The 13847-nt window shown below is 30.6% G+C and overlaps 1 protein-coding gene across 1 annotated transcript in view; it reads right to left on the bottom strand.

Moving 5' to 3' along the window:
- LOC123290854 (synaptic vesicle glycoprotein 2B-like) overlaps positions 1-13847 on the bottom strand; it is a 78869-nt gene that overhangs the window by 30278 nt on the left and 34744 nt on the right. The gene's annotated exons all lie outside the window — the stretch shown is intronic.

Here is a 13847-nt window from a genome sequence, read left to right as displayed (position 1 = left end):
CAAACAAAAGTTGTTTAATTTTTGATAAGAAACATTTTTTACTTTTAAACTTTTGTTCTATCTCTAACGGTTTACAAGATGGGTCCTACGGACCCAGGACCCAATTGACCTATGATGCTCATTTACGAACTTGACCTCACTTTTTACGTCCTGAGTACGCTGTAAAAATTTCAGCTTGATATCTTTTTTCGTTTTTGAGTTATCGTGTCCACAGACTTACAGACGGACGGACGGACGGACGGACGGACAACCGGAAATGGACTAATTAGGTGATTTAGTGAACACCTATGACAAAATTTTTTTCCTAGCATCATTATTTTTAAGCGTTACAAACTTGGGACTAAACTTAATATACTATGTATATTTCATATATACATGGTATAATTACAAAAAATCAAAGACTATGTTAAATAAAATTTAAAAAGAAAAGAACAAGTCTAATAGTTTACATAGCGATTTTAGCAATCGGGACCCATTATTGGGTCCCTACTATTGGGAAGATTTGAGTTGGTTTAGACTTTAATGGGTCCCGACTGTTAAAATCGCTACCCAAATTATTGGACTTGTTTCTTTCTTTTCAGATTTTATTTAACACAGTCGGGTTTTTGATTTTTTTAATTATTTATTTTATTTTATACTTTTTAGTGTCCCAGCACTAAAAAAACCCTCTTTTTATACTATATTCAAACATAAAAAGCCAATTTATTCATTAAATTTAAACATATAATTTACATATATTTTTGTTTTCCCCTCAAAATTTACTTTATTTTGATACCCTACTTGAAAGGTTTTGTTAATTTTTTTTATTAACTTTCACTCCAAAAATCCGCCATTTTGCTTTGTCTTTTCAAACACCTATCTAAGAACATTTGGGTTTTTGAGACAAATATAATGATAAGACGAGGTAATAAAAAAAATTACAAACAAATATACATACATACATACATACATACAAGATACGCGCGAAAAACATAACCACTCCTTGAAAGTCGGGTAAAAAGAACTAAAACGGCTCAACTGTACATTTTTTGAGCAGTAAGGCGGATCGGAATGTGGTTTTTTGCATTGGTTTCGCGAGAGAGTCTACAAACATTGTGAACAAAAGTGATAAGGGAGAAATGAAAAACTGGAAAATAAATATCGATGAAAATGAGTCTAATTTTGTTACTTGAGAGTTTTGGGGTCGCTGAACTCGAACATCACAAAAAAAAAATGTCCCCGAGATACCTAATGCCTAGTTCGGGCAGTACACACCGCGTCTCTTGGAGTTTTATGAAATGACATATTTCGTCGTAAATCGGGAACTTTCGTGGTGCGCTGAACACGAATATCACTAAGAAAATGGCCCCCGAAGTCTCTCGTCTCCAGGGAGGGGCGAAAGGGGAATGTTCTGGGACGAAAGGTGTAACATATTTTCGTATAACTCCAAGAGCCTGTATACTGCCAACCCTGGGCACCAGATACCTTGGGGGCCATTTTTGTTGAAATATTCTTGTTCACCGCTCCCGAGTAACAAAATAAAACTCCTTTCCATCGATATTTAGTTTTTCAGTTTTCATAATTTTTCCAGTTTTCATTTCTCCCTCATCACTTCGACTATTATATCTGCTCGCTTTGCCATACTATTGAAAGTGTATTGAAAATTTTTAATCTTTACAGTCCCGCTATTATGATGGGGAATTAATTTCCCGAACTTCAATCTATAGGGAAGTGAATTCTGTTCTACGTGTTACTTTTTTTTATTAAAAACGATTTTAAAATTAAACTTTTCTAGGTGTTAGATGCATGCATATGTTATACCATGTTATACCTGTTATACCATGTATATATGAAATATACATAGTATATTAAGATTAGTCCCAAGTTTGTAACGCTTAAAAATATTGATGCTACTAACAAAATTTTGGTATAGGTGTTCATAGAATCACCTAATTAGTCCATTTCCGATTGTCTGTCGTCTGTCGTCTGTCCATCTGTCATCACGATTACTCAAAAATGAAAAGAGATATCAAGCTGAAATTTTTATAGCGTGCTTAGGTCGTAAAAAGTCAGGTCGAGTTCGTAAATGAGCAACATAGGTCAATTCTGTCTTGGGTCCGTAGGACCCATCTTGTAAACCGTTAGAGATAGAACAAAAGTTTAAATATAAAAAATGTCCCTTATACAAAAATAAACAACTTTTGTTTGAAACTTTTTTCGTAAACATCACTGTTTACCCGTAAGAGCGCAAATTATGCGCAAACTGTATAGTATGTATATTATGGCTATATCAGTTATATGTATATGTGTGACATGTATGTATGTGTAATGTGACAGAGTAATTAACACTATCTATACATGGTATTTCAACAATTAACCCAGTCATTTGTTTGTTTTCACTTGTTTTATAGTAAAAATGAAAGCCTGAGAGGATTTTGCTATAATTTTTTTTTTTTTAATAATTTTATTAGGTACCTCTCAATTATGCTTTTCTCATGATACTGACACTTTCCTAATATCCGTTTACCGTATAATTTAGGCTAGCAATAAGAATAAAAATTTATGATAGAAAAAATCAATAGTTGATCAAGTTTATCAGTATCACGGTATTGGCAAGTAAGTTTATGACATAAACCTTCTTAAAATTCCAAAATTACCTAAACTCTTTGCACTATTTCATCAATTCGATGCTTAGAAACATTATTCAGGTGACGTACTTTCAATACGGCTAAAATCTCGAAATTAATTACTTAATAGATTGATTGACAAAAGAATTGTGTCCATTTTTTAAGTTTGATCATATACATTAAAATTTTTCAGATAATTAATCTAAATCATTGATTGCGACAAAAAATAAATAAACAATTTGTAGGTAAATTTTAGAAATGGGCATGACATGGTACTGACATTAGGGTGGTTTATTGTAAGCATTCTATGAATAGCAAGTTATATAGCGATGCAATCTAATTAACACAAGACCAGTGAGAACAAATAATGCAGGATATAAAAAATAACAGATAGAATGGAATCACCCCTGTATCCAGGCATAGAAAATTAAATTAAATAAATAATACTTTAAAAAAACTAAAAAACATGCTTTTGTAACTAGGTGAACTAAAAGGTAGAAAATAATTTTTTTTGGGGTGATAATTTCAATTATTGTAAATATTTTATTGAAAGATATTGGTAATAGTAAAGTCATTATAAAATATCGTAAAAAACACCCCACGCTTTTTTACATTATATGATTTTTTTGAAATTAAAGAAATTATTTTCTACCTTTCAGCTAGTTACAAAAGCATGTTTTTGATTTTTTTAAAACTATTATTTATTTTGTTTAGACTTTTTTATTTATTTATCAAAAATTCAGTATAAATATGGTGGGAGCGTTTATAAATGTATCTATTTTCAGATATGGAAATCGATAATCCTGATCAAGATAATGAAAGAACTTATTATTAGAAATTTGGGCACAATTTGAGTTAATGCTTATACTTTAAAAAAGGTTCAATAAAATTTTTTTCATTTAAGCCACGATTTTTCTCAAAATTATTTATTATTTTGACTTTATTAATGGACTAAGAACCAGCGCCTGCCAGACATACGTTACATTATAAAAGCTAAAAATTTTTATGCGTATTCTCACTGGTGTAGGGAACAATGTTTGGGGGTTACACTTGACTAACGGTGTCTTCGGTATGTATTATGTAATCTAGGGGCGCAGTACCTGAGCTCTCTCACGTTAAATTATAAAAGCTGAAATTATTATGTCCAAAACTCAAAACTTTAGTACCGTGAGGGATGGAGGATTATTAAATAGTATGTTACAACATCAGGACAGATAGTTGGAGTTCCTGGCGTATGTGATATAAATAAAGGTCAAGTCACATCCAACATTCTGCTTGTGGATTGTGTATTATTTTTCTTGGTCCTCTAAGTAAGAACGGTTGCTGCATTTAACTCGTTGATGAGAAACTTTTGAGCAAAGCCACAAAAGAAGCTTAGCTTTTCCCAGTACTTTCGGCTAGGGGATCAACTTATTCCCTTTCTTTTTATAAATGAACAAATTTTAGTATTAAGCCACTTTGACGGAATAAGGTTGATCTTTACCCATCTGATAACCAAATGAGACATATTTTTTATGAAGTTTTATTGATTTTTAAACAAGACTTTAATAGTTTTTCTATCAAAAAGTGTCCATGGCTATTTTTAATTAAATTAATTTTAATCAACTTTTCTCACTAAACCAGCCCATCACAACTATTAAATAAATTACTTGTTGTTATAACGGCGGGAATCGAAATCACTACCATCTAGGCATACTGCGAATGGAATTGGTTACGCTCTAACCAACTGAGCTACTAGGATTGACTCAGAACCTATTAAAATGATCCATCTTCTGTAAAATTTTTTGAGGATTATTTTTACACATAACCTTAATATGTGAATTAATTATCACTCAACTCTAAAATGTTAGAAATCGTGAACGTTTATTTATGTAATAGAATAGATTCATTACTCATTACCCATCAACATAAATTCTGGCAAGCCCCTGTATATTAAATTTTTTTAATATTTTCTTATTTGAGTTCTAAAATAAATTGCTTTTTATTACTCCAAAACGATAACACGGGGAAAAACTAAATTTTTTCTACAATATTAAATTTGTATTTTTGGTGATAATGTAGGTATGCCTAGAATTTTTGTCAGTAAATGTTCGCTATAAACTATTAGCTATTTAATCATTTTCGTTAAAGATACCTTACTTAATCGCTAATCTGTTAAAAAATCATTTCTATCCAGATTTATTTATCTATTGATTTTTAAAACTTATTATATAGACAAAGATTTAAAGCACTAAAAACGGGTCAAATGTAGATTTTTTTAGCAGTTATGACGGATCGAAATGGTGTTTTTTGCATAAGATTCGTAAGGGCATCTACAAATTTTGTGAACAAAAGTGATGAAGGAGAAATGAAAAACGGGAAAAACAGTAAACTAAATATCCATTTCGTAGGGGCCAATTTTGTAGTGATATTAGTGTTCAGCAATCCGAAAACCCCCCAAAAACGAGTTGCGATGAAATATGTTACACATTCTCGTAAAACTCCAAGATACGACCAGTACTATACCTCGGGGAGCATTTTCGCGATATTCAAGTTCAGCGGACCCAAAAACCCCCGAGTAACAAAATTATACTCATTTCCATCGATAGTTAGTTTCCAGTTTTTCATTTATCCCTCATCACATTTATTCAGTTCTTATGCCATATATGGCTAATTGCTTTTATATTAGAAGATTTTCTTTTCGTTAGTCATTTATTCTGTTTAAACAATTTGACACACCCTGTATTTGATACCCCTTTCTCGTAACTTTAGTGTGTATACAAAATTTTCACAATAATCAATAAAAACTAGGTATATATAGAATCATGAATAAATACTATAATATATACATAATACATATGTAGTATTTACGGCAGTGTGATCACGGTCGTTACTAAAATTATACGCAAAATTTTTCACAAAACTTTACGACGTTAAATACATTAAAATAAACACGACACAAATTATTCCTTAAAATTTATAAAACTTTTTGAACCAATGCACGTTAGACATGCAGATATATATGTCACAGTCAAATAGTTTAACTAGTCGTTCAATTAACAGCTTAGCCTCTTTACTAAACGGCACCCCGTTCTAGCGATCTGAATATATTCAGCAATTTAGACAAACATCTAGGCAAATGACTTGAATCAATAACGTTTAACTACTTGCCTAGCCTAGTTATTTCAATTTAGTTTCAATTTCTGACGCATGACTCTGAAACCCACACACTCGGATATGGCGTCGGTAAGCTAGAATTTTGTTGAGTGTAGTAAATAAATAATATGAATTTAGCTGCGGCTAACTCGAGCAGTTTGGATTTTAAAGAACATTTGTTGAATATGATGAACTGCATCAAGGTTTTCTTTGTTTACAAAACCTAAATTTGTTTGGCATATTTCCACAGACATATTATTTATGTATTCTATAGACACATATTAATTATAGAGTGCTGATTTGTCATTTTCTAAGTTAATATAAAACAAATAATATTTTTTAGTAACAAAAAAGTTAATTACATAATAATACCGATATGCATATTTTATGTACGTTATTTATGTTCGGAATATATCTTTTTTGAATCTCATCGAAAAGCTTGGATAAGATTTTCCCAGCAAGAGTTGCAGTACTACATACTCCATCACATTACACATAAATTGATGTCACACATAATAATTAATATTCCCCTAATTACATACTATACAATTTACGCCTAATTTGCGCCCTCACAGGTAAACAGTGATATTTACGAAAAAAATGTTTCAAACAAAAGTTGATTATTTATTTATAAGGAATATTTTTTACATTTAAACTTTTGTTCTATCTCTAACGGTTTACAAGATGGGACCCAAGACCTAATTGACCTATGTTGCTCATTTACGAACTTGATCTCACTTTTTACGTCCTAAACACGCTATAAAAATTTCAGCTTGATATCTCTTTTCGTTTTTGAGTAATCGTGATGACAGACAGACAGACAGACGACAGACGACAGACGACAGACGGCAGACAGACAGACAGACAATCAGAAATGGACTAATTAGGTGATTTTATGAACACCTATACCAAATTTTTTGCTTAGCATCAATATTTCAAGCGTTACAAACTTGGGACTAAAATTAGTATACCTTGCATATTACATCTATGCATGGTATAAAAATGAATTATAATACCATAAATGAAAATGAAACAGATATCCATTTCGATACAATACTCCGTAAGAAGATTTGTGTGTATACAATCATAAAATAATTGCGAGTACTTAGACATATAACATGTGTATCAATGACTGTTAAATAAAATTAAAAAAAATGTATTATCCCATAAATATTAAAAAGATATAAAGTATTTTGAAAACGAATTATTATTTAATTTTAATAATTTATATAATTATTCAATACATGTGTCATTACTTCATAGCATTAAGTACCTGCGTATTTAAATTATCACTAATATCATATGATTTTAGGTAAGTTGTACAGACATACTCAATTATTATACTAAAACTGTTCATTGATTGATTACACAGGCTTTATTTAATCTATACTGAAGGTATTTAAAAGTCGTCGTAATTTCTATTTTAAGACAGTGAAAGCAACAAAAACTATATTCGATTGTTTTTACTTTCTTTTAAGTACAATGTTAAGTAAGTTTTATGCTGAGTTTTCAACGCAAAACTGATCAATATCTATTTTGAGTAAGTAGTTTCTGGGTGTCGTCAAATTTTGCAAACATAAAGGTGGTCAACAGTGAAAAGCGTGATGTATGATGCTGATATCTGGGCTTATAATAGGGGTAAATCTACAGTATTTTGATAAGCTATTCGGAAAATTTTGGGAGAATACAAATTTTTTTCACTAGGTTTCTTTTGGGACAATTCTTGGATTTCTTTACTTCTATTGATCGGAATGTGGCGAATGAAAAAATAATTGTTTGTTATGAATGTTTGAATCGACCTTGCCATCTGTCGAACCGTGAATATAGCAAAATAACCTCAATATCTGAAAATAACATCATATTTTCTACTTTCTCTGATAACTTTTCGAAAAATGATAAAATTGATTAGAAATTCTGGAAAAAGATGTAATTTATGATCATAAAAAAGTGTGGCATTTTAGTCCGATACATAACCTCAATTTTTAGAAAAATTAATTTTTCTGCAAAATTTCAACAGCTCGTACAATTCAGGCAAATCGGATTTTCACTTTTTTTTTTTAAATTTCATTTTTTTTATGTTGTTTTGGATAATTGTAACGATTTATTTTTTCGAAACTTGATTATGAGCCCAAACATTACAAAAATGAAAATTTCCTTTTTTCAGGTTTTGAAGAAAACCGATTTCAAAACTTGAAAAAATTAGGAAATTTACCGCACTTCTTTATTATCATAGTTGAATCTTTTTCCAGAACTTCAACTCAATTCCTTCATTTTTTATAAAGTTGTCAGAGAAAGTTGAAAATATGAGGTTACTGCAGTTTTCTTGAGATTTTGAGGTTATATGTTCAGGGTTTGATAGCAGGCAAGAGCGATGGGAAAATTCATAAAAAACAATTCTTTTTTATTTGCTTCAATCCGATCAATAGAAGCATAGATATTCAAGAAAATGTCACCAAAGAAAACAATGTAGAGATATTTCCTTCCTGTTTTTTTACGAACGAAACCTATTGAAAAAAATTAGCTCTCATCCAAAATTTTCCAAATTGGTTATCATAATCCGGTAGATTTACCCTATTATTAAGGGTTTAAGTCATCACGTCGCCTAGCAGTAATTTTTACATTTTTTTCTGTCTCCATGACAGGTGATTGCACTAACAGAAACTTTCCTTTCATGCAATGTCCAAAGGTTTTGGTTGAAAATGTGCCTACTGCTTATAATAAAATAATTTTAAATATTTCAGCTATTTTTCTTTCATTATTTCACAATCGCAAGTTATAAATCATATGCATTCATTTAAAACTAAACGTTATGCCCCTGAAAACTCAAACCCAACGTTAAATTACATGGCTTATCATTTACTGGGATAATTTTAATTTTATCATAATTCAAGGAAACAGATAAAACCTTAACAATGAAGTGTCAATTTTGCTTTGACAGTTAATAAATCGCTCGTAAATAAACTCTTTGTACACGGTGTTATCGTTTTAGGATCATATTAAATGGAAAACTTGTTGCCAAAGTTTCAACCCTCGATGTAAATTGTAAAGGATGCTAATAACGTCATATTAGCTACATATTCAAAGTGCACATTTTCAAATAATTTGTACACGGCTAAGACCGGATCATTTTTCGCAATCATCTGAAATTGCGTTAATGTTATTCATTATTCTATCTCGACGTAATTCCGAGCCTCTGAGTGTTTTATTTTAGAATCCATATTTCTAAAAATAGGCATACTTTTATGATAAGCACTTTTTTCCACTTTATTATAAAAATGCTCAAAAATATTTATAGAAAACCTTAAGAACTTATTTTTGACATCAAGTTCATAAAACAAAAAGGTGTTTCTTATTCGAAGCTTCCGCCGTTACAAATTTCGTGGATAATTTGAAACCTGTTAGACTTACGAATAATTGTTGCAATTCTTGTGTTTTAATGGCTAACATTTTCCACCGGGCGATGTTTTGAGTATTTTAAAGAAGCGAAACTCGTTAGGTATTAGATAAAAGAAATTTATTTTCTCAAAACGCTGCAGTTTTTGTTTGTATTCTATTAAAAAAATTTGAAAAAGTTTAAAATTATGACAGCTCTAACATTGTACATTTTCGACATTCGGCTTATCGGTAAAACACATTGCAAATAAGACCTAGTATAACTCTTTCAATCTTATTATCGAATTACCAAACATCCTGTGTATTCTATTAGATTGTCAGGTTGCTCATAGCGCTAAGTTCACTTGAAATGATCTCCAAAACTTCAAAACAGTATTGAATTACTAAAAAAATCTGGGTAAACATAATCAATTTATTATTTTCTGTGTGTTCCGACACTTAAGAATCAATGGTAACGTAGAAGCTTACAAATTAGTTAAATTGGGAGCATATACTCAACAATCTTTTCTTCAGGTATTAAATATCACAATAAATCTAAAAGAGAAGAATGGATGGTACACGGATCCAATATTTCTTAACCAAACATTCATGGCCAAGACCATGCAAACGCTCTTATAAAAAGAATTTCATGGAGAGAGGCTTCAAAGCGTTTGCAGATATTTACTGGTCATTGTAAAATCAAGAAGCATACGCACAAAATCAATCTCACAGAGCACTATCCCTGCAGATTTTGCCATGAATATTTAGAAACTGGAATATACAGAATTTTGCAGCATAGCTAGTCTAAGGCTTTTTTTTTAAGGACGAGTCAAGAGATAACATAAAACTATATTTTTAATAATATATTTCCATTGGAATGTGTAAAAAACAAATTTCATGTTTATACAAGCTCATAATTTTGTTGTCAATAAAATTATTGTATAAATTTAGTATTAAGAAAAAAATAAAAAAAAATAAAAAAACAAAAAAAAAAACATTAAAGAGGAGATAGATATTATTTTATGAGGGTATATATAATTAAAATGATATTATATCCCCCCAAAAGAATGTTATCTATCCTCTCTCTAATCCTTTTTTTTGATACTAAATGTATAAAATTATGAGATTGTATAAACATGAAATTTGTTTTTTACACATTCCAATGTAAATATATTATTAAAAATATAGTTTTATATTTAGTGAATGGGAAACATCATATCAAGATGATCGCAGATTTGAAGTAGCTCTGACAAGACTTCGAATAGGGCACACCAAATAACCCATTCTCACATCTTGAACAAATCTTCTCCACCAATCTGCAGCCATTGCAATACAGAACTCATAGTAGAGCATCTATTCCAATGCATTAAATACAGAGCAATGACAATTTCCAGCAGAATTTCCTCCGACTTGACAATTACACTCGGAAACGACCAACGAGAAATTCAAAAACTCCACAATTTCCTGCGAAACACCAAACTTCTACATCAGCTATAATCAATGAAAAGACCAGTTACTAACCACACCTAAGAGAACAACATCATTCCTGCTGATACTGCGTATTCGCTCCGAGCGTGAATTTCGTTTCCATGACAACGATACACTACTTTAATTATAGAATTAATGGATGCATATATAATTGTGTGGATTGCATTGAAAACTTACATTTAAAATTTAATATTCTTGTTTCACAAATTTAAATAAATAATTACGATAATTAACATTTGAAAAATAATATTTGTACAATTTGATTTCTTATTTTCACAATTTTTAATGCATTAAGTTTAATTAATTAGTGTTTTTCAATCATTTTAATTTGACAGTTTCTATATCATTAACATGTAAATAATTGCAAATTAGTCATAACAGCCCACTTTATCTCCAAAATTTTTCACTTAAAGCGCTGGCATCGATTTTATTATCCCCACCATGACTACGCACACAACGAATATGATCATAGTAGTTAAACACGCAGTATAATATTTATAAAAAAAATATATAGTTTCATTTTATCTTATAATGCCTTAGGCTGCCGGGGCTGAAAAATTCTATGTATTTTGTTGGAATCGATGAATTTTGTTTGATGATCTTTACTCAAGTGAATAAAATCCAGTAATCTCCTGGAGTTGATGAACGTTCTAGGCCCTTTGGAGCACCTTCGAAGCAAAACAAGTACAACAGATCAAACTGTTTGCAGCACAAAAAATCTTGTTAAGAGTAACTCCTTACCCAAATCGAATATAATCTAATCAAATAGTAATTTACTATGGTCTACACGTATGATTTGTATGTCTATGGATCCATACAACTCTACCAATAATTTTTATTGTGAGACATGTCTCACTGCAATGAATGCCTTATTTACATAATTTTGTTTATCTAGTATCCTTGTCTGTTCGTTCAATGTTTTCACTGGACATATTTCACGACCTTGCACGTTTAAACTACTTATATTTTATATGTCAATAACCAAACCTGGTTTCATGTGAAAATATTATGTTACTTAATCATAATAAACATTGAAATTATTGGAGTAAAAAATTGATATATTTTACGAACAAAATTTAAGCTTTCTTTCCATACTAGATTTCGTATTCAACATACCATGCATAATACTGATAATAAAAATTTCCAAAGCAGACCCTGCATAAACTAAGCAAATTATAATTACAACTCTATAATTATAATTAAAAATTCATTTGTTGAGAAATTCTAAAGTCTGAAAATTATCTGAAAAAACATCTGAAATTAAAATTTAAAACACGAAAAAAAAACCTGAACCAAGTAGTCAAAATTACATACACAAATTCCGATAAAAGTGATCAGGCGAACTGTGGTTTTGAAAACTTCTCTTGCTGTACGTTTTTGATACATGATGCTCTCAAAACTCTGAAACTCTCCGGCTATGTGAAAAAAGGATATCCTATAAATTCGAGCTTTGTTTGCATCCGAGAGCAAAAAATTTGTAAGTTGATTATTGCTCTTTAGTGATAAAACCACATTAAAATAGCTTCCTTTGTTTTAATATTTTGAACCCTGGAATTTTAGTCAAATTCATTGTGATGTGAGTTTTGACGTGAAAAATTTATGAATTTCAATAAAAACCATTTTAACTAGATTTCTTTTAGAAAACTTCTTATAATTTTCGTTTCAGAAAATACAATAAATAACTAAATGTAAATATTTTTGAAAAAATAAAAATTTGCATAAAATTTAAATTATGTGTATCTGTTATTCAAAAAATAACTTATAAGAAGATAAGTCAGATAAGGAAGTTATTAGGAGTTATTTTACAAAAATAGTTTAAGAAGATAACATTAATAAAAATATGAGGGACTTATTAGGAGTTATTTAACTAAAATAGTTTATATTCAAGTAATGTTTGCGTTTTGGCGCTTAAAATGAAGTTAGTTGGCTTGAAAATTAACTAAAAATTAGAACTTCACTTCTCAGTTTTTGGTAAATTATTTAATTTTGGGTTTCGATTTCCCGAAAAATCCAATTTTTAAATGATAGGTCTCATTTAATAAGATCAGAATTATCATCATTTGAAATGTGTGTGAATTCGGTACTAAAAATGAATTTTATGGGTGACTTAAAAATTAAAACTTTACTTTAAAATTTTTGGTAAATTTTGAATGTTGGGTCTGAATTAATTTTGAATTCAAATTTTTGACAAATTTTAAAAATTAAATCTCGATTTCAAAAAAAACAAATTAATTTTGTAAAGTTAGTTTCTAAGCCTCAACCCTCTCCCTAATCTCAATATCTATATATAATTTCTAATATGGCGGATGGAATCTGGAGAATTGGTCGAAGCATAACCAAGCCATCCGAATTGTTGTTTGTTATACCGATTTTTCTGAAGTGATGAGAAATACTCTCAAGTATTAATAAATTTTTTGTTTGTTTTATATTGCCTTATATTTGAGTTTTTAAAAAAATTTTATTTACTATCCAGTAGAGCATGAAATTTTGTGAAAGTTAAAATTTCAAGTCGTGATTCCATTTGAAATTTTGAAAAAAAAAAAAACACACACACACACACAAACAAAAAAAAACTTTTTAAAAGAAGCGGGAGCGAATCTCTCTACGCGACAGTTATCATGTGTTACAAAAACTTGTGTAGATTCATTCATTAAAATATTGTTAGAAAATAATTTACTGCAACTATTTAGCTGCAGACCATGGCTCCCACTCAAGAAAAGCTTGCGAGGATGCCATACCAAGAAGGTCTTAACAGATTAGAAGATAATCTGAAAAACCAACAATTAAAGGCATGGACCAGCTACGAGGGAGGGCGAATCGCCAAAAGCCTGTTAGGTGAAGGAAACTCGCTCGGTAACAGAGCCGAGGAGATCTTGAAACTAAACAGAGCTGATATTAGAGTCATCGTAGAGTTACTCACGGGGCATGATAACCTGAACAAGTTCCAACATCAGATTGAAAAAAGACAATCTCCTGCGTGTGACAGATGCGGAAAAAATTCAGAAGAAACATCGATCCACTTTCTCTGTTACTGCCCGGCGCTCATACAGCAGCGAAGGCAATGGTTTGGTCCGGCCATAGTCGAACCAGAAGAAATTAGGAAACTCAGCGCTAGGCAAATCATGGGTTTCAGTACATCAGTTGGTTATAATAGCCACTGAAAAGCGTAGAGGGGATAGAGTACAAGGGTCTATTTGGCTAGGTGCTCTGAACCATTGCTTCGAGGCCCGATGCTCGAGCATGGCC

The sequence above is a fragment of the Chrysoperla carnea genome, chromosome 1 (assembly GCF_905475395.1).
Source record: "Chrysoperla carnea chromosome 1, inChrCarn1.1, whole genome shotgun sequence".
NCBI classification, from domain to species: Eukaryota; Metazoa; Arthropoda; class Insecta; order Neuroptera; family Chrysopidae; genus Chrysoperla; species Chrysoperla carnea.
This window is presented reverse-complemented; position numbering and strand designations above follow the sequence as displayed.